Raw genomic sequence first — 22102 nt, 5'->3', positions numbered from 1 at the left:
CCATAGCCTTTTGGATTGAGGTCAAGTAATCTGAATACCTGCTAACAGGCCACACTTTCCACTGGGGACAGAATGGCTGTCTTATCTAGAAGCTTCTGTCGGCAGTCTTATCCTCTCCTAAATAAAGAGAAGGGGGTGTAGTGGGGAACAGTGACAGAGGAGTTAAGAGCGTGACATGCAGAGGTGTCTTTCTCCTCTTTCTAAGATAATGCTGCCTCGCGGTGATGGAGCGCTCCCGACCTCGGCTTCTTTTGTCCTTTTGTGTCTTTGTGTCCACTTATCTTGAGACATTTATCCATTTATGCTCAAAAGATCCTTGATCCCTCCCCCGCTTCCCCTTTAAAACACTCATGAGTCTTTTATTTCAGCAGGGCAAACAAATAAGTACACCTTCAGAGGGTTTTCCCGACAGAGACATTCTGCGAAAAGTGGTTGAAGAATGAATGTGTTTACGGTCCGACACATACCTACAATGGTTTTTTGTTGTCTTGACGTGTGGTGCCCAGTTACGTTGCATTACGCTGAATTCCATTCCACTCAGAAAGTAGGAATTTACAACTTCCTACCTGGAAAAGTTCAAGAGAATGCCACTTGAAGTCGGATTTCCAACTTGGAAACTCGGATGTAAATCTTTAACTCTGACTTGCCAGTGTGGGTTTATGGTGTCACAAGAGCATGGCGGTAATGGTAAACGATTACTTTTAAAGCTGAAGTGTGTAATTTCTGCGTCACTTGTGTAAGCAAATGGAATTGCAAAAATAATAAAAATTTTAGAACAGATTCCAGAAAACATCTGCAGTCTTCAACTGGTTGTACAAAAAGATAGTCCCACATTGGTTGAGCTAATATTGCCGTAAGCAGAGTTTTAAACAAAAATTGTAAGCAGAGTTGACCCATATGAGATGGCTAAATTGTAGAAAAATTTACGAGTTGGCTCATACAAAAATGTACAACTTTTACTCTTGTAGAAAAAAATTATACAAAACAAAATGTTATTACGATTTTTCGTTTGTCTAACCCCTAATCCAAACCTAACCATGTTTTTATTAGGAAAATAAATTGTGTACCCTGGAAGAAAGAAAACACTGAGATTTGGAGGAATATGAGGGAAGTGTATAAGAGGTTATTGACATGCATCAGTTATTTGTATTGCATAAATAAATATGGAATGAGCCAAAATTGTTCACAGACGTTTCCTTTTTTCAAACAGATAGGAGGCTAGCTAAAATTTGATGTCTGCATTGTATTGATTTGAAATTCTCTCTGTTGATTGGTTGGTCCAAAATATGTACCTTTTCACACTCATACGATATTTTACGATTGCGCCATCTTGTATGAATTATTACGAGTTGTCATGAGACTATGTTGGTTTCGCCGTCCTACTCGACCCACCCCGAGAGGGATTCGGACAGGCAATCCCCAGCATGGGAGCCGGATGCGCTATCAAGGAGGCTATAAAAGCCATGGCCTCTATCCTCGGTCGCTAGTGCATCTTTTTAAGGCTAGAAGAGTACGTTTTACACAGTGCACATCTATCACGCACCAGCTGGCTATGTTACATTGGAAGAGTGGTTTTGTGGTGCTTTCAAAACAACCAGCATGACACAGCAACTTTGGTTAACCAATGGTCAGATGGGGAGAGTGTTTGAGAAATCTTTTTGAAAACAGTCATTGTTTGTGCAGTTCTGTTTGGTGCCACTAGTAATGAAGAAATTGCACACTTCACCTTTACATTTACATAATCAACTTTGAGAGATATCTTGAATCATAAACAAATCATTTGGACATGTAAAGACATTTAGCATCTGATTTTGATGGGTAAAAATATCCTGATCTAACTCAAAGATCAAATTACATTGTTGGATTATGTGTGGTAGTTTCCTGTTTACATTACGACAGTCGGAAATGAGTAGGCCCCAGAGAGTCACTGGGTCACGGCAGTGCTCCTGAGGCAGCTAATGTCTGTATCATCACTTCAGTTAAGCAGAATTACAATAATGACACAGAAACAGTACGCAGAGAGCAAACAGCACACCCTAACCATACTGATGTGACTGAGATGGGGTGGGTGGGAGACCAGACAGGAATGCATCGCTACTGGGGCCGTAGAGAAATGTGGACTCTAGTGTATTGACTGTCTCTAGGGAGTTCTGGAATCAAACAGTATAACCAGTGGTATCTCCACCCAGCCACCTCACTGGGAGTCTCGACAGGGGGATGGGAGCGGGATGTTTCTTCCGAATGAGGCTTTGATTTACATGTCTGAGAAGCATCTATCCCCCCCACGTAGATTGGCCAAATCCAGTCTGAAGTTGTGTGTTGATTTCTTCAGCATTACAGAGCGGCTTGACATGGTAAGGGCCAAACCGAGGACGAGCTTCTCTGTGACACAGGATTGCCCACCTTCTGTAAGAAAGCACAGAAAAGACAGTCCTAGAGACCAGTGGAATGTACCAAGCAACCAAAATACCTCAAAATACAGCTAGAAGAACTACTATGTAGAGAGTGTTTGTGAGCAAAAAAAATTCCTCAGAAAACAGGTAACCACATAACATTTGATAAATGGGTTAATGTTGTGATGCTCCATTTTTTTATTATTTGATCCAGACAGTTAAATTATTCAAAAATACAAAGAAAATGCAGTTCACACAAAACAATTACTTGAATAGAGTTCTTCTATTATGAGTATATTAAAAAAATAAATAAAATTCTAGGGCTTAAAGTCAAAGACGTCGTGCAGCGTTACCATCCAGAGACAGTAAAGAAAAACAAATGTTGGCATGATTAGTGCATAATATTCTTTTATATTCTTTTTTTAATAAGCAATGAAACAATTGTGTTTTAAAATATGATTTATATCAATCAAAGTCATGTTGTGTAACCACCATATAGGTAAAAAAAAAAAAAAAAGAAATCCAATATATTGACATTTTTATGAAAAGACAGATTTTGTTCAGGTCATGTGGTGTAACCCTGAGAAAACCTCTTGATATTCTTGACTCAAAAATTATATTTGTAACATTTTTATATTGAAAAATGCAGTACTTTAATACATTTTACTTGATGGTAACACCACATGACATTTGTAAAGTTAAGTTTAGTTTTTTTTCTCTTTTTATTTTCTTTTAGAAAATGCTATAAATATTTTTCAAAAGTGAATGGAACCAAATTGCACACAAAGGTTACATTTCTACGAACTTGACATGTTTTAAATGATTTTTTTTTTTTTTTTTTTTTTTTTTTAAAGCTTTCTAATTTTTATCACCTCAGACTACCCATATTTGTATGTTTGGAAGTGGTTAACTGTGATTAAGTGTTCACACCGCAATATCTGCAGTCTTTGAATGCTAAGGCTACATTAATCCAGATACATTTGAAAACGGCCTTTTCACGCTCTCCGTCCACACTAAAGTGCATTAAAACGCTTAAACCCCCTTAATGCACATGCGAAAAATTGCCGTTCCATGTACACTGTAAAAAATAATCCTGTAAAAAAACAGTAAACTACTGGCAGCTCTGGTTGCCAGCATTATACTGTAAAAATACGGTGTGTTACCGTTCTTGAAATTAACAGCAAGATACTGTTTTTGACAGCTACAATATACAACTGCAATTTAGCGGCATACTGCTGTTAAATTACATACTGTCTACTGTTGTTGAAATTAACAGCTATGTTCCCAGCATGCACTGCGGCATGAAGAATTTACTTTGATTTTTTACTATTTGCTGGTTTATTTTGACATTGTTTTTGTTGTAGTCTAAGTTACTTGTATTTTAATGTTCAGCTTTTACTTTTTTATGTAAAAGTATGTTTGTTAATTGTCACCATTGTTGCGTTTTGTATGCCAAGAGTTGATTTCTGTGTGTCTTGATAACAACTCGAGTTATGCTGTAAGTTCATCAAAAACATCAAACACTCAGTTTGCTGATATAATTTTGCTGAAATAACCTTTACTGTTTTTGCTTTTGTGTTTTATTGTGTAATGCATCACTATTGCCACATATAGTGCTATTTGCAAGGTAGGATCAGATATTCAGTCTGACCTTAGGTTTTGTCTTCCAAGTAGCACAGTGCAACAACTTGTGTTTTACTTAAACACAAATTGACTGGCTGGAAGAACATAATATAATAATAAAGAAGGTCCAAGGTGCCAGCTCAAATATACGTTTCAAAATGTCACTATAGCTTTCACCAAGATGATATCACGATTTTAAATGTTCATTTTCCCCTACTGCCTTGCATAGAATAGCTATTTACCGTAAAACTAGTCACTTCACAGTGAGCCTGCTCTTGATCTCCCAGAATGCAACATTTACATTAAATGAACAGCAAACTACTGTATTTAAGAATCATAGTAGATTGCTGTAGGAATTTGGCCGTAAATTTACAGTAATTTTTTACAGTGTACGGTGTAAAATGCAATTGTCCTCGTGTTCCGTCCCCGGACAGCAGTTCCGAGTAAACTTCCCGTCACATCTGAAGGAATGCAATGTGAAGGTTGTACAAAGTAACATTTATCATTAACTACACTATCAAAAGTAAACAGCAGGCGCAACTACGGCACTACAACATGGGCCACCATCTTGATTGTTTTGGGATGAATGGATCACATAACTGCATCAAATGACAACAAATAGTCATTGTTTTCAGATATCTCCGTTTCCCTATGCAACACAATAACGCAAAGATGGCATTTTAAAATTTATCCACTTGAGAGAGCGTTTTCAAAAAGCTCAGTTTTCACTGTTAAAAAAGCTTTTTCAGTGTGGACGGAAGTCCAAATGTAGAGAAAAAGATGCTTTTTCAAAGGAAAACGTATTAGTGGACCGATTAATTGCATATACAATGAATCTCAGCCTCGAAGTTCTGGTAGAAATTCTGCGTCACAGTTGTCCAATGTGACTGCTCCTACGATGGCATTGATAATATCGGGACAATTGGGGCTAAAGCCTTGGCTACGATGTGTATCCTCCAGTCTGACGGAATTATTCCAAGAACTGTTTCTTATTTAGTACCAGTTCCTTTTTTTTTTAAAACTCCAACCAAATAATTGTTAAGACTTTTGTTTCCATGCACGGTTCTCAAACGTGCAATCTTCTGATGATGCAGATGCAATATGGTGCCAAAATACTTTGAAAATACTCTAAAAGTATTACAATTTAAAGTATTACATTTAAAGTACTTGCATTTAATAACATTTGTAGTAACACTGTTAACTTTATCCCTAACCCAACCCTTACCCCAAAACCTAACTCTAACCCCTAATCCTAACCCTAACCCTAACCCTACCTTTACTCATAAACCTAGCCGTATATCAACCTCAGTAGCAGCAAATGTGGGAATTTTGCAGAACAACATGTAGTTACACAGTAAATGTATTTAATGTTAGTACAATTACTCTTATGAACCGGATGTTTTTAATCTACAGAATGAAACATACAATGCAACCAGTGTAGCCCAATTCCCAAACGAATGGCCCTTATGAGTCGATTCTTTTGAATCTCGAACCATACAGCCCTGCATACCAAACAAATGACACTTATCAGCCAGGTATATTTAGTGAATCAAAAATGTACTGAACTGCATATCATTCATTTCATCATGTTCAACTCAAAATGACCCAAGAACTGTTACCATGTTATGTGTACTTCAGGCACGTGAGAATTAAATCAGAGTAATTACTGGATGGTTGTTGATATGACAATGTGTGTTTAAAGCTACAGATAATGAATTTTGTTGAAATCAGTGGTATTTTATAAAAGTACTTGAACAAATAAAATATCTAAATTAAAAAGTCTGTGTAAACACACCTTGCTGTTGCATTTCTTATTTGCAAATATTTATTCCTCAAAAGTACTAATATAATAGCTAACAGAATCGCTAAGGAACCAGAATCTTTAAGAGAAATCTAAGCTGGAATCCTTAAAGAGATAGATCAACCAAACATGAAAATTCTCTCATCATTTACTCACCCTCATGTCATCCCAGATGTGTATGACTTTCTTTCTTCAGCAGAACTCAAATGAAGATTTTAAGAAGAATTTTTCAGCTCTGTAGGTCCTCACAATGCAAGTGAATGGTGGCCAGAATTCTGAAGGTCCAAATATCACATGAAGGCATCAAAAAAGTAATCCATATGACTCCAGTGGTTTAATCCATGTCTTCAGAAGTGATCCAATTGGTTTTGGGTGAGAACAGACCAAAATGTAACTCCTTTTTTTACTGTGCATCTTGCCATTGCAGTCTCTAGGCACGATCATAATTTTAAAGTCAATTACACTTCCTAGTGTTGAAACATGCGCAGACCGCTAGATGGCACTCTAGAAAGTGTTACCAAGCTTGAAATCATGATTGCCAAGGAGACTGCTATCAAGATTTAGAGTGAAAAAGAAATTAAATTTTGGTCTGTTCTCACCCAAAATCGATTAGATCGCTTCAGAACATATGGATTAAACCACTGGAGTCGTATGGATTACTTTTATGATGCCTTTATGTGATATTTGGACATTCAGAGTTCTGGGCCTTCTGGCCACTATTCAGTTGCATTGTTTGGACCTAGAGAGCTGAAAAGTTTTTCTAAAAATCTTCATTTGTGTTCTGCAGAAGAAAGAAAGTCATACACATCTGGTATGGCATGAAGGTGAGTAAATGATAAGAGAATTTACATTTTTGGGTGAATTATCCTTTTAAATTCCGTACGATTCCATCCCTAGACATTATGGCGCACAGTGTGTCATCTCACTGGGATCATATCATACAGTCTGACAAGCAACAATTGTAAAGGACTGTAAAAATTGGACTCCCCGGCTTTACTCAAGGTCTAACCTGCCTGGAAAGATCTTATCTGAATATTTAGCACCCATTTCAGAATGTATGAAAGGCAGGACGGCATCTTTTGACGCTCTTTAGTTATGACTCATGAGATTCCCAATGAAGCTGTGACGTTTACATCCATTTACATGTCTGAGCTATTCAAGACTACCACACACGGACACCTTTTATCGTCTGCTTGTCAATTGCTGGTGCCCTTTGGAGTAACAGCTTGTTTAAGCTGCCGTAAAAGAACCAAATTAAAGCAAGGACACAAAAATACAGAGGGCTAAACAAAGCGCCACCCAACTGACTGGCCACATTCTTGTTGACACATTGGAAATACATGCAGTATCATTCTTCTAGCTGCTCCAATGTCTCTTGTAGTTGTCCCAAGTGCAAGCTATCCGTGGAATCCATGGCATCATGAAGGCATACACTGAATAGAATCTCTGGCTTAGAAGGGCTGTTGTGAATTGTGGTTTCCTTTTTAAAAGCACCCATTTGACATAAATAGCATCAGTAAATGTTTCTATTGACTGTAGCCAAGAGAAGTATTTTCTGGCAAACTGTTTGAGCAAGAAAACTCAAGGGAGACTCGTTGGTTGAGCTATTGAACAAAGTCTGCCCCCTAAAAGCCATCACAAGCACACAGATGTCCTGAACTGAAGCTAGGTGGCATGGTATGTTTGTAAAGAGAATGGACATATACGTCACTGTAATCGACTTTAACGGGATGGTTTTATCATAAAACCATCCAGATTCCAGACATATCAAACTTTCTACAATACAAAACAACAATGATTTAAAGGGATTGTTCACCCAATAATTAAAATTATGTTAGCCGGAATGTGAGCCCCAGTCACCATTCACTGTATGGAAAAAAGATAGATGGTGACTAAGGCTATCATTTTGCCTAACATCTCCTTTATGTCCCACAGAAAAAATAAAATAATAAGAGTGACTTATGGCATGGTATGCATTTTTGCAGTGTGTGTGTTCACTGGGAATTGAAACCCTGACCTTAGCATCTCTAGCACCATGCTCAACAGTTGAGCAGACCAAAATGGACACAGATTAAAAGGGTACACACTTTTTTCTTCTTCTTCTTCTTCTTTTTTTATTTTTTTTTTTTATTTTTTACAATTGCCATCTGAGAGATTAGATGTGAGTTGAATGCTTTCTCATCACCCCACACAGTGTCAATATCTACATTATTTGAGATAGAAGTGTTAGACAGGTTGGCTAATGCACTAAAGCAAACGGCAACACTGTGCAATCGTGCATTTGAAATGTCACTTCCGTCAGTTGAAAAATGGCGAATGCTTCTATGTATGCTTCTTAAAACAACTTTTTGTGTTACATTTGAGACAATACTACCCTTAGATAAATTATAAACTAGATGTACGAGTACATAGTGCATCATAAAGCTGCTTTGAAATGATGTGTTTTGTGAAAAGAGCTATACAAATAAAAATGACTTGACATTTGGGACAGAGCTAAAGTCTTTTCATAGAATTGCCTCCATCCACTGAATGGGTCAACCGAGTTACCAACTTTCAAAGTATCAGGAAAAAGATATATTTTTCTTTCCTTACAAACACAGTCAAACAGTTTTGGTTTCCATATTACAACTCAGCTTCATCTGGAATCTGTTTAACAGCACGAAAGCTATGTACAGCTGATGTTTAGGAGTATAAATCTGTCTATAGCTCTCACGCCAGCTTGTTTACATAGCATTGGACACCCTGGTAGAACTGGTATTGTCGCAATTGAGGTATGCACATGGTCCAGAGAGTGTTTTGTGGCATCTGAACAGTGCAGAGCCCTCCCTAAAGACCTACTGGTGGGGTAGCATTCATAAAATCTGTCTGTAGTGTTTTAAAACACAACAAATGTTCTGGAATCTTTCATCTCCAAATCTTCCTCTAGAGGGCTGAGCTGATCTTCAATAGGCTTCCAAAAATGTCAAACAACACTGCACTACAAAGGAAAAAATACAGTAACAATGCATTTTGTCAAAATTGAATTATGACCTGAATCGGGTCTCTTAGACTATGAAGTATCCTGTGACAGACAGCTTTGGCTCAACAATGCTTAGATTTCGAGAAAACTGGGTGAAAATGGCAAAATAGTCTCATGACAATTCATATTAATTCATACAAGATGGTGAAATCGAAAGATATCGTAAAACTTGGCTCGCATGAAAAGATACGACTTTTGGAGCAACATAATTTCAAATCGATACAGGTACAATACATATACAATACAGGTATCAAACTTTAGTTAGCCTCCTGTACAACACTTTATTTTAAGAAAGGCAATGTACAGTATATGAAGAAATTTTGTTACTCTTTTCATATTTATGCAATACAAATGACTGACGTATGCCAATAACCTGTAATACGCTTCCCTTGTCTTTTTCCCAACCTGATTTCTTCTTTCTTCTGTGGTACACATTATTTTGCTATTAAAAATCACAATTAAGATTGGGGTTTGGGTAAGGAGTTAAACCTCAATAAAATATATAAACATTGTTTGTTGGTTTGTTTATTTCTCTCGATGGGAGTAAAAGATGTACGTTTTTGTACCAGCCAGCCTGTACAATTTCTTACTATTTCCCATTTCGTATTATTATAACGACTTGTCACGAGACCTGATTTGAAAATTTGATAATACACATTTGAATGGACAATCAAAAAGCTTTTAAGCATTTACTGAGTATAAGTGTTGCCGTAGTTACTGCATTTTCCCTTTGTAGGGTGAATAGTGGATAGGATAAAGAGCTCTAATGTCATATCTTTGTCCGACCATCTCTTACTATGGTGCAACATGGGGCCCACCTGAGTAAGCGTGTAAATGTTGCCCAGAGAGCTCAACATCTCTAACACTCCCGGTCTTGGTACTTAAATATTAAGTGCTTCACCCCGGCCGTGTGGCGGTTCTGAACTATCTCTTATGTTCAGCCAAACTTCTAAATAGTAACACCTGCTGAAAGCCACAAAGCTGCAGCCCAGGGACAACACACAAACAAAAGGGACAAAATGAAGGAGAGGCCGTCTCCCGAAGATGAAACACAACAGCAAGGAGGGCCTTTCTTCTTTTCATGAAAACAAGAATCATGCGATGAGACTAGAAAGCCTGCCATGTCATGGCTTCGTTCAAAAGCCACACCTGCTGTTTGCAGTGGCTGTCTCTCCACTCCCCACCGCACAGAGACGAAACAACACTGCCGGAAAAGGACTTCAAACAGTCGGCTGGTTTCTGCTCATGCCGCCACACCCAGCTTAAAAAAACACTGGTTTTGATGCCTATATGAAGTGCTGTTACAAGTAAAGACAGGTTATCATTAAAACCCAAAAGCCTTGTTTAACCTAGAGATGACACTGGCACAACAAAAGAATCAAATGTAATGTTACATTTTATGTTAATGTTACATAGCCTCTGTGGATGAGTTATGCCAAGATGTAACTGATTTTTCAGAGTAAGCAGCCTGTGAGATACAATAGTCACTTTTATATCTGTTTATGCAAATATCATGCTGCAATATTCAGACTACAGGTGCATGACAGCAAACATCAAGCACTGTTTACAATATTCGTTTACATGGGCTGCTACAGTCTGACTATTGGCCCTATTAAGACTTTTTTTGTCTTTCTTCAACGTCAGGCACAATCATGTCCCAGGGGTTGATTGTTGTATTAAAACAAACAAATTTGAACGTTTTTCTTTTTGCTATATTAAGGTAACATAAAATTAAATTGGAAACTTTTTCCAGGCCATTTATCATTTATTTTTGGTATTTTTCAAATGCCTTTCATGCATAGACTTGACTGTTTTAGCCATGTCCAATACCCAAACTTTCAATATTAAACAATGAAAATCCATCATAAAAATACAAATTATTACATATTTTAAATTATGGCAATCTAAACAAAGAGTGAAATAAACACTAACCATTTCAATATTTAATGTGTGACAATGATTTTATTTTTTTAAAAAAATTAAATTACAACTGTCACAGTTATGCTGTCATTTTCACCACACCAAATACATTTCTCAACGTTTTTCAAAAGTGAAACTCTATTAAACTCTCCAAAAATTGCCTGCATTCACTTCCATTATAAATGCCTCACTGTAGCCTCAATTTTTGCTTTTTTTTTAAAGAAAAGGAGCAACAAATTGAAATTACTTTTGTGGTAATCAACATTATGCCACAAATGCTGTCGATTGAGCTTAACTTAATGTATCAAACCCGGAACATTTTGCATTGAAATGAATATTCCGAATTAAACCTAGCTCACAAGGTAAATATCTCTTGTGAGCCGAGTATGTTATAGGACGTAATTTCCAATCAAGCTGTTATTTTGCCAAATTATGCAAAAAGTGTACAAATATTATTTAATTGAGATACATAGAATTCTTGCTATGAAATTAGCCTTAGGAAGTTAAAGGAGTCTGGCCTTTTATTTGAAAAACATTTCTATCACCATCATTTCCACCACAGAATTCAATTAAACACAATTCAGAATTTGAGATGTGGTGGAAATGACACTGTGGTGGGAATTATTTTATAACTGTCAAAAAATAAAAGACAAAAACGACATAAATCTGTGATGCGTGCATCTGTTGGACATTGTTAGTAGACACATTTTTCTTGAGTGTGAACATTTTTTTTAACTAACTTTACGTTCTAGAAGTCTACAGTACAACAAGTGCACGAAGCTAAAGAAACTCTCATAAAAGGGAATTTTAGATTACTTGAACCCAAATTACATCAAACTTAGAGTAAGTATCAGTAAAGATATGGATTAATTTATAAAACTTTAGTCGAAAACGTCGTTCAAATATACAATTAAAAACTTAATGAGTGACTTTTATGCTTTAAAAATGGAAAAATGCACCAATGGACAAAACACACTTTTATTCAAGATACTTTCTCTGAAAACAACTCTTAATATGTTATGGAATTGTGCTGTTAATTTGTACTATGGGTGACTACAGGTGCATGCCAGCAAACATCAAGCACTGTTTATAATCTTCATTTACATGGACTGTGATAGTCTGACTATTGGCCCTACTTAGTTTTCTGAATAGTAGTTTTTTTATGCAAACAAGTATATCAAACAAGCAATATATAAACAGATGTGTATATATATATGTATGTGTGTGTGTGTGTGTGTGTGTGTGTACAGTATATGAGGCTGTATGTTAAATTGCCATCATATTTTGTGACACATTCAGCAAACCGCTAAACAATGCATACTTTTCATTCCTTGTCCTTAGTCATTTATAAGTACATGAGCCACAGCATGTAAATGGGATTATATTAGAGGCGACCATGTGGGCAAGGGTTGAAGGGCCAGCAGCCCGCCATACTAACTTTCCAAGAGGTATATGTAGCCTTCAATGTCCTTGTCCCCTTTGCTCTGTACCTTCACTGGCTACAGCTAACAAAGAGACCCATTCACTTCGATTCCAACACACACACACACACACACAGTTCTGTCCGATGAAAGCCACAACAGCCCCAGTCAGCACACTGACAAATAAATGTTTTGATGGCAACATTTTTAGATGTCGAAGTTGAAAATCAAAGATATCTGTCATAGTGATCGCTGCACTTGCTGGCACGTTATGATGCATTCTGAGCTGTAGACACAAGGAGCGTGTGCTACAACCGTGTTCTGACCACATCAAGCACAGCTCACTTTAACAGTCAACAGACTCACAATAGAGACAGACATCATCAAACAACAAGAGGCCGATTAGCCACTACAGACTCAAATGCAGAGACACAGGTGAGACGCTTTATATAACAATCAAGAACTTAGCCAAGTCACATGTCAAAGGAGGAAAAGAGGGCTAAAGCATCTTCCAGATCATTTTCAGGAAAAACTGAAAAAAAAAAAAAAAAAAAAAGGTTTTCTCTGGTCAGGATCAAAAGGGGGAAACACAGGTGAGAGATTTAGACCTGTTCCTGGACTGGAACTGGGTCAAATACTAACAAAAATGAAGATCAGTGGCAGGAGATCAGATAATAGCGATAACAGGATGTACTTTCGCGGCACACACAAAGTTCATAAGTCTCCCAGGAATGCGATCCTATGGAAACCACCCTTTTGTCACTCAATGACATGAGACCAGATGTACAACACATTTCAGCATGTCACCACTACAAAGGCCTGTTAGACAGCACACCTTCAAATGCTAATGTATTGGACCTGTTGAGGCATCTGTAAAGTTGTGCTGTGAGCTCCATTTTGTAATGTTATGATGGTCTCAGGTTCACCTACACATACACACATACCTCCCCTTAGTAATTGTTTGTGTGTGTACCCAGCAGGATTGAAGAGAGATCTCCTTGTGGGGAGGGAAATTAAATTGTAGTTGAGTCAGGCTGGCATTGTGACTAGCAAAGGGCCACTCACCAACTATTCAACTCTCCAACCAAGCTTGATATCATGACAATTTCATGACTGTGTCATTTTGGAAAAATGTTATTGCACGGTTCATTACACGTAATGTTAAGAGGTAAAATGTTTTTTGTGTGGTGCTAAAAGTGAGTTAAATGTTCTTCCAAGCTGGTGTGGTTTTTAAGCCACCTTTTTGACAGACATTTACTTGTCTGTTTAATGCATGTGCATTAGCTTAACCAGCATGAAAACGGCACGGAGACATAGCGCGTGTGGAGGCTTCACGCCATCCACAGCGGCATCCGCGCTCAACTCACCACGCGCCCCACCGAGAACGAACCACATTATAGCGACCATGAGGAGGTTACCCCATGTGACTCTACCCACCCTAACAACCGGGTGGTTGCTTTGGAGACCTGGCTGGAGTCACTCAGCACACCCTAGGATTCGAACTAGCGAACTCCAGGGGTGGTAGTCAACGTCTTTTACCACTGAGCTACCCAGGCCCCGAGCCCAGAATGTTTTATCATCTTGTAGGTATGCGAAAAGTACCTGTACTTTGGTATCAAGTACATCCTAAAATATAAATATATTTTTTAAAGTTATTTCAGTAATACCAAATAACAAGTGAGTTCGGTACCCACACAGTTTACTGTTTTTAGCCTGAACTCATATTTGCATGCATGCAAGAAGAGCGCTCGTGACCTGCGATTGCAGCTGTGTGTGTTTTCAAAATTAGGGGTGTAACGATTCACTCGTTTTCTCTATGCATTCTGCCGATTTATATGCATCGAACTTGAAATATGATTTTTGAATCGAGAATTGTTAGTGTTGGTCAATAATCTATTTAAAATGCTCATTATCAAATGAATAGTGATTTGACAAAAAAGTGTAGAATATTTTAAAATATATAAATATTTAATTAGTTACATGTGCGATGTAATGGAGACATGTGCCAAATTGTTTCTAGCAAGTCAGTCCACTGTCGGCCATCTTTGGAACGCTCCAGGGAGGCTATTTCCAGTCATGCCAGTGCAGCTCATATCTACTTGAATGGAGAAAGACCAAAATCTCAAAAACGGTTGGTCAAGATTACGAACAAAACAGAGTAATATAAAGGTGCGCTCGACAGGACATTTGTGTGTTTTAGCAAAACTGTTTTATTAAGACACGATGCCATGAACCTCGCAAGCTATGGCAATCCAGCAACTATTGTTTTTTTGTTTTTTTGCACCTATTTTAGGCTTTTTACAGCCTGCTAACTTCTAAACTTACTTAAAAACACACAATATGACCCAATGTGGGTTGAACTGCAGAAAGCTGAAAGGGTCAAAAAGAGTTTTTTTTTATTTATTTTTTTATTTTTAAACATGTTTTAAGGTTAGTGGGACCTATTAGTTTTAGTTCCAGTAATATTTACGGATTTACTTTATATAAATGACAACTTACAGAAGTAACATCTAAACTTGTACTAAAAATACAATATGTCAGTATTAAATACAATAAAAATACAATATGTCATATTTCATCAAAGGATGGCCCCAGCTTCTGGTTGGACCCCAAGCACGGAATTTACACTGAACCTAGAACAGCCCCTGGTTTTTTGCATGATTTGAGCTAAAGAAGCGCCGCTGTCACTACCACTACACCACTGTTGTTGTCAGATTTTTTTGCTTATTTGAAATTTGTTTTTTGCTCATAGTCTTCTCCAACCGTTTTTGAGATTTGGGTTTTTCCCTGTTTAAGTACATAGAAGCTGTAGAAGCTTGTATGACTAGAAAATAGCTACCCGGAGGCATTATGAATATGTCGCTGAGTGACCTGACTTGCCTTAAAAGGGACCGTAGTCAGGCTAGACAGCATGTTGAATTTTATGTGAATGAAAACGAGAGTTTTTTTGTCTATTAAAAAAGTTTTGGACAGATGCATTTTTTATGTTTTGTCAGCTGAATGATCAACACCAATTTAAACAGCAGTGCAACCTATTGAACAGCCTCATTTTCACTCCCATCAAAAATTAAACATGGCGCCACTCTGAATAAGGTCCATGTATTTGCCGCTTACCTCAAATAAGAAAGGCCAAAAAGGTTTGCATTTAAGATACGTTTACACGACAACATGTACTAAAAACGGAAAAGTTTTTCCTTCGCGTTTTAGAAAAGTTTCGCGTACAGACGGCAACGTTGTCAAAACAATCCCCATTCACATGGATCCGCGAAAACGACTAAAAACGCTGTATTATGCATGCCAGGCCAGTAGTTGGCGATGTCACTTTGTTAAGAAACACTACGCGCCTGCGCACATAAGCATTCTTCCACAGAGCGGTGAATACAAACAATGATGGCAAAAGCATCGAGCAATTTTGTCTGGACAGACGATGAGGTTGCTTTATTACTACAAGTGACCCTAGACTATAAAGCACGTCACCTTTTTAAGGACTCCAACTGGTGATCTCATGTTGGTCTGTTCGCCCTGGAGGTAAGGACAAAGTTCTCGAAGTTCATGCCTATAGACTGAACACGTAATACGCGTGCGCATGATGTCATCGTTTTCACATATTCACATTTTTGTATGTTTACATGGAGACGATAACGGCATCGTTTTCAAAAACGTGCACTTTGAAACCCGTTTTCAAAAATTTGCGTTTTCAGGCCCCAAAACGCCGTTGTCGTGTAAACGAACAGCCAAAACGCATAAAAAGTTTTCCGTTTTTAGTTGAAAACGTTGTCGTGTAAACGGCCCCTTAGGTTATGTGTTTTAAAATTCTCACTTCTCCCATTCTGTTGGTGTGCTTTGATTATTTCTCTGTGTCTTACTGGTCCCTCCTGCATAGCTTTCAGTTTTTGTTCTGTTTCAACCATGTCAGCCATTGATGTCCCACCCAAACTTTTTTTCTCTCTCTCCCCTTTTGATTCCTTTTTCATCCAGTGCTACCTGCATGGAGCTGTGTAAAGAGAACGGACAGAGGGAGGGGATGCAGCGCTGACACATAAAACCTGCATTTCTCAGTTTTCAAATGTCTCATTGAGGCTCTTGCCGGCTTTGATATTTTAAGTAGGTATCACAACAAAGGGGCAACAAATGGCTGGAAAGGTAATGCAGAATATTAAGGCAGCTAATGGCTCTGGCCCTCTGGAGCAGAGCTGGTCCAAAAGGAAAGGCCTGTCCCACGAGTCCTATTCGGTTTCGGAGGGGCGGACCCACCTGCTTGGCTGCTCCCTGCTACTGCCCTCTGCATGGCAATCATTTGGACATTTTGGTCCTTTAACCTAGGGTCACAACACTGCACCAAACTACACCAATACTGTCTGTGCCATACATTTTAGGCAATGCAGCCAATGAGATGTCTGACAAATACTCTACATGCAAGGACTCTTAAAAGAAAAGGTGACAGTCCTTTATGTGAAACGTGCCCTCCAGGTGTTGGTATCAAAGTACTGTAATAGTACTGCTCCATCAGGAACAGGTATGATTTAATTCAGGGTATCAAATTACAGCCTCTACTAAGTTTAGATGACTTTATTATCTCAAGAGATACACCCTGATTTTGCCATGGTCGTGTACACTCAAGCAAAAACTTTACAGTTAAACAACATCAACTCTTTCAGTGCTGTCTGCTTTTTAATAAGCAGCAAATTTACAATTGCTTTTACAATGGCAAATGTTTAGCCAATAGAGCACAACAGTGCCTGTCCACTTTTTCAGGCATCTTGGTTCCGGAAGTATTCTTTTTTTTTTTTCCATAGGGATTTCATATAATCCTTCATAAAAGAGTTCTAAGCCATGAACCAAACCAGCCAGCTCTGAGGTGAATCACAACACAACAACCTTTAATTTCACATTTTGTAATGTTGAAAATAGGTAATGGTTGATTAAAACTTTAAAGTTTTATAGTTGATTTAAAGTTGTTTAATATAAATGAATAGGATCATTATAGAATCAATGTATTTTAAGTACATTGCAAAATATACAGATATAAGCAAATTTATAAGTAATTTGAGCGGGTAGGGAGACTGACTCAGTTGCATCATTCACAGTGCGACATGGGAGTGGGCATTTGCTGCTTATGAGTTTTTTGGGGTTTTATTTTGCATGATTGGTGGCTCTTTCTCTGTAGGATCATGGGTAGTGTACCAGAAATACCAGAAATTCCACTATTAAACACATTTTCTTTTTTTATGATGTTTAAAGTGGCTTCAACAGAAACATCGATTAACAACCTCGGACCTCACAGTAGGTCTGTCTTCAACAATCTAGTCTCACAGAATGAACATTACAATAATTACATTTTTGTAGTTTTACTTTGGAGGCACTACAACAAATGTACGTTCTATTCACTTTCACACAAATCACGAGTACAACAGTTGATTATGACTTTATAAACACTTATTTTGCGCTCTGTTACTCACACACTGTAATATCAAAACACTTTTATTCTAATGCATTATTTAAAAAAGACCCACTCTACAATTACACATTTCTTTCAATGTGATTAGCTTATGTGGTAGCTCACCTGATTGAGTGCTGGACTTTGGACTCGGAAGACCGAGGCTCCAGCCCAGTCAAGCAAGCAAGCAAGCAGACATGCGAGATGAAAGTGTCAGCAAATGACGCAGTTGCTTCAGAAAATGTGCTTTTCATGTCACATTTGATTTAATGATGCTATCGGTGAGGTTTAGGTGTTGGTTTAGGGTAAGGATGTCTGTTTTGTTTATTTCATTCATTAAAACCTCCATCTCACTTTCACCATAAAAACCTTTAACTCTCTTTTGGCGTCCCCCGCTGGTCATTTCACTGGATGAAGCACGTCATTTCGTTTTCTCAAAAAAGTTGCCGTGGTCAGATCATTTTAATTTCAGTTTTTCAAAATTACATTTCACAGTATTACATCCTCTTCAACTAAAAACAACTCACTTTTTTGGTGCCCCTCCATGGACATTACACCTGGAAAATGGAGCTCACCTGGAGCTCACATTTCACCTGGAAAATGGAGCCCAATTGCCCAACAACACTTAACACTTTTGGCCACTGGAGGCAGTGTTTCGCATGTCAGTAAGCACAGACCAATTTAAGCTAAAGAAAAGTCAACCTACTGTTTCCGATTTCACTTTGAGATCAGTCTGCCAAATATCAAAATATCCTAATCATATAAACTACCTAAAAGGAAGTATTGGTTCCTCACAAGATTTGTTCCTCATGTGTGTAACATCTTTGGGTGTTTTTCCTTAACACTTTTGCCTTTGGCTTGCTCACTGGGGTGTTTGTAAAGCACAATTTTTCATTTATTTATTTATTTTTTTCTGTAAAGCTGCGTTGGAATAATATTTATTGTTAATGTGCAATAACTGAACTTGAAACTTAAACTGGACATATTGACATCACGAAAATATGTTGATTTCAGTATGGTGACTGAGATTTTGCCAAATAGGACGTGCTCCTGCATCAACATCTTGTGTGCATCTTGGAAAGAATATTCCTGTCAATCACAGACCTAACCCTAACTCTAACCCCTTACCCATGAATACAAATTTTAAACCAAAAAATTGAAAACAATTGTCATCATTTACTGACCCTCATGTGTCATTCCAAACTTGTGTGATTTTTTTTAATCTCCTGTTAAATACAATAGGAAATCCATTAGAATGGATGAAAATCTGTTTGTAACATGCAACATTTCACGATTGGCCATGACACAAGCAGGACCCAATGACTTTTACCTTTTATCAATGTGTTGTGAGGCGCCAAGTTTGAATGTGCTCAAATGTGAATGAGATTACAGAGTTACAGTGGATGGAAATATTTTCAGCATTTTGGTCTGTTTTTAACCCAAAGCTACCATATGACTTCAGAATACTTTAAATATAGTAATCTCATAGGTTCGCTTGTCCATATAGTCCTGGAGCGCATTAAGGTAAACAGGTTTGGCGTGCTGTCCATAATGGAGGGGCTCGAGCACAGGACTGGCCTTGAGCTCTGAGATCCCCTCCATCCCAAAGCCAAAAACAATCCCTAGTTTGTTTGGTTCATAGTAATGTTGTTTCAAGTTCAGAAAGCATGTAAATCCAAGAGCTTGTTCTATTTGGCGGAATCAGTAAGCTTGTGTTATATTCACAACAGAAGATGGGCTATTTTGGTTGTGTTGATTACTTGCCAGCTCCTCTGGCATTTTGATGCACATACCAAATGTAGTTCATGTGCCATGTTAGACCTTTAAAGATCTCCTACTTCACTGTAACATCATTATAATAGTTACTAGCTGAATGCCACCAGTTCCCAGAGACACTAATCAAGACAAGACAAATACAAATGATGGCTCCTGCCGACAAGCACACCTTCATGGGGGTGTAGACGCAGCTCTGAGCTCAGTTTGATATGAGAATAGAATCTTCAAACAGGATGTCTTGGACTTTATTGGGGTATGCTAAGCATTACAGCATAACACTTCCTCACATGGAGTTTGAAAAAGGGATTAGTAGCATATGGCTCATTGAACAGGAGCTCTGCTTTTCATTAGCTAACCCCACCACCCAGCATCATCCAAGCCGGCAACTCAACTTATTTCTGAGGGTGAAAAAACAAGCATTCCACATATGTGTGCGCGAGTGGTCTGTTTTGGTGAGGTGGGGGAGGAGTCATAGGAGAAAAATCTGGTTTTGGTTTAAATATGCATTCTTTTTATGAAAGCAAATGGGTGGCATTGACACCCAGACAGTCCCATTGTTGATAAAAGGGAATATATAAGGAATAGTTCACCTAAAAATGAAAATTCTGTCATAATATACTCACCGCCATGTCGTTCTATACCTTTGTGAATTTCTTTCTTTTGTTTTTAGCGCCAAACAAGTTCTCAAGTTCTGCCGTGAACATGCGTGCTGTGTTCTTCCCTCATACCGCTCATGAACGAACATTTTAACTTAAATTTAGGGTTTCTCACAAAACTTTAAAGAAGACTTGGAATATGATGCATGAGCCACATGAACTACTTTTATGACACATTTGGGTTCATTTTAAGATTTAAAGAGAGTCACTATCCACTGCCATTGTACTGAAAAGATAACCCGCAATATTCATTAAAACATCTCCTGTTGAGTTCCACATAAGTAACAAAGGCAATTGGGTTTGGAATGGCATGAGGGTGAGTAAATAATAACAGAATTTTCATTTTAGGGTGAACTATTCCTTTAAATACCATAAAAATTGCTTTCTTTGTGGCATTTTGCGCACTAATACCATTGTAATGCAAAATGTCTTTTTTGTTTCAAAAAAATATTTATTTTTTTCTTGCAAAGGACAAAGCATGCTAAAATGACATTGCTTATAAGGAATATACTAAAAGATGTACCCAAAAACACTACCTAGAATAATACCAAAAAGCACATATTTACATAGGGCTAGCAGGATAAGATACAAAGCTAACATGTTGTTTTGGTCGTGGTAAAGACAGAAAAATAGAGCTTTGTATTGAAAGTAAGAGGCAGTCTCCAGCCATACAAAGGCTGCAACCCAGACTCTATTTTTGGGGTGAACCAACAACACTTAACCCTTCACCTTTGCTGATGTCGACAACGGTTCCCTGCCTCCTCGTAGTCTCAGTGTCACGCAAAGCGGAAAAGAGCAATAAGTAAAGCCTCCTCCGACATGTCGGGCTCTACGTCTACCTCTCTTAAGTCAAACTCTGCCTGGACTGCACTGTCACATTTAATTACTCACAAATCCAGACACCTCTTTACAACACATATGGAGGAATTACACAGTGTCTTGGTGAAGGATAATTAATGAGAGCTGGTGTTGGAAAACATTATCATTCCTGTGGCTAGCACTGCACACAGTTCAATACCATTTCCAAAGTTATCACAACAGCTGAACGGTTTAACTCTCTGTTTGCTGTCCACATGCGTTCACATCAATGCAAGCTTCTGAAATGTTCAAGCATTCGATTAAACTTGGTTGTCAAATTTTACATTTCATGACTTAAAGAGTAAAATTTGCCATGGAACTACTAGCTTGACTAGCCTCAAATGGAGCATTCTAAGTTAGCACACACAAACACATACTCTAGGGTTACCACCACCCAGCATGTCAAAGGTATTGAAGGATTTTAACCCCCCTTCAAACCCACCTCCACCCCCACATCGAAACCAGAGAGCAAGGCTACTGGCCTCTAGCTTTACAGTCTTCAGCTCCATAACACCTGTTCTTAGACTGACTGTCAAACAATTGTGTCATTATTCACAGCCCAAAAAGACAGCTTGGCTGCATCACCTCCACAGCCAGCTCCCATGCCCTTAGCACCACTCAGGCCAGAGTGAGGTGACACCAGCCGGGTTTACCAGCTTTGTTAGTTTGCTTAGTTGGATCTTAGGTGTCTAGTGCTTGCAACTGTAGTAGAGAATGTGATTTTTATGCTTTCTGAAGAAAATGTGAGGGGAGCATGCCTTTACAAAACTTGCTGTCATGAAGGTGTTGTGGATGGTTCCCAGGGCGTTGCTATGTAGCTGCTAAGGGCGTTTCTGAGTGTTTTATGGATGGTTATTAGGTGGTTGCTTAGTCACCAACAACAACAAAAAAGCCCACCCCCAAGATTCTATGATTTTCTGGTCCTTAGATATGTGTAAATTCCCCTTTTTGAATGTCTATATAGGATTTTTATTTATTTTTAATTTTTTTTGGTGGGCAAATATCTGATTGCTTAATATCGTAGGCAAATTGCACACCTCTCCTCAACAAGCCGCAATTGGTGCACAATTTACACTACCTGTCAAAAGTTTTGAAACACTTGACTGAAATGTTTCTCATGATCTTAAAAATCTTTTGATCTGAAGGCATATGCTTAAATGTTTGAAATTAGTTTTGTAGACAAAAATATAATTGTGCC

This window comes from Myxocyprinus asiaticus, chromosome 1 (genome assembly GCF_019703515.2).
Source record: "Myxocyprinus asiaticus isolate MX2 ecotype Aquarium Trade chromosome 1, UBuf_Myxa_2, whole genome shotgun sequence".
NCBI lineage: Eukaryota > Metazoa > Chordata > Actinopteri > Cypriniformes > Catostomidae > Myxocyprinus > Myxocyprinus asiaticus.
This window is presented reverse-complemented; position numbering follows the sequence as displayed.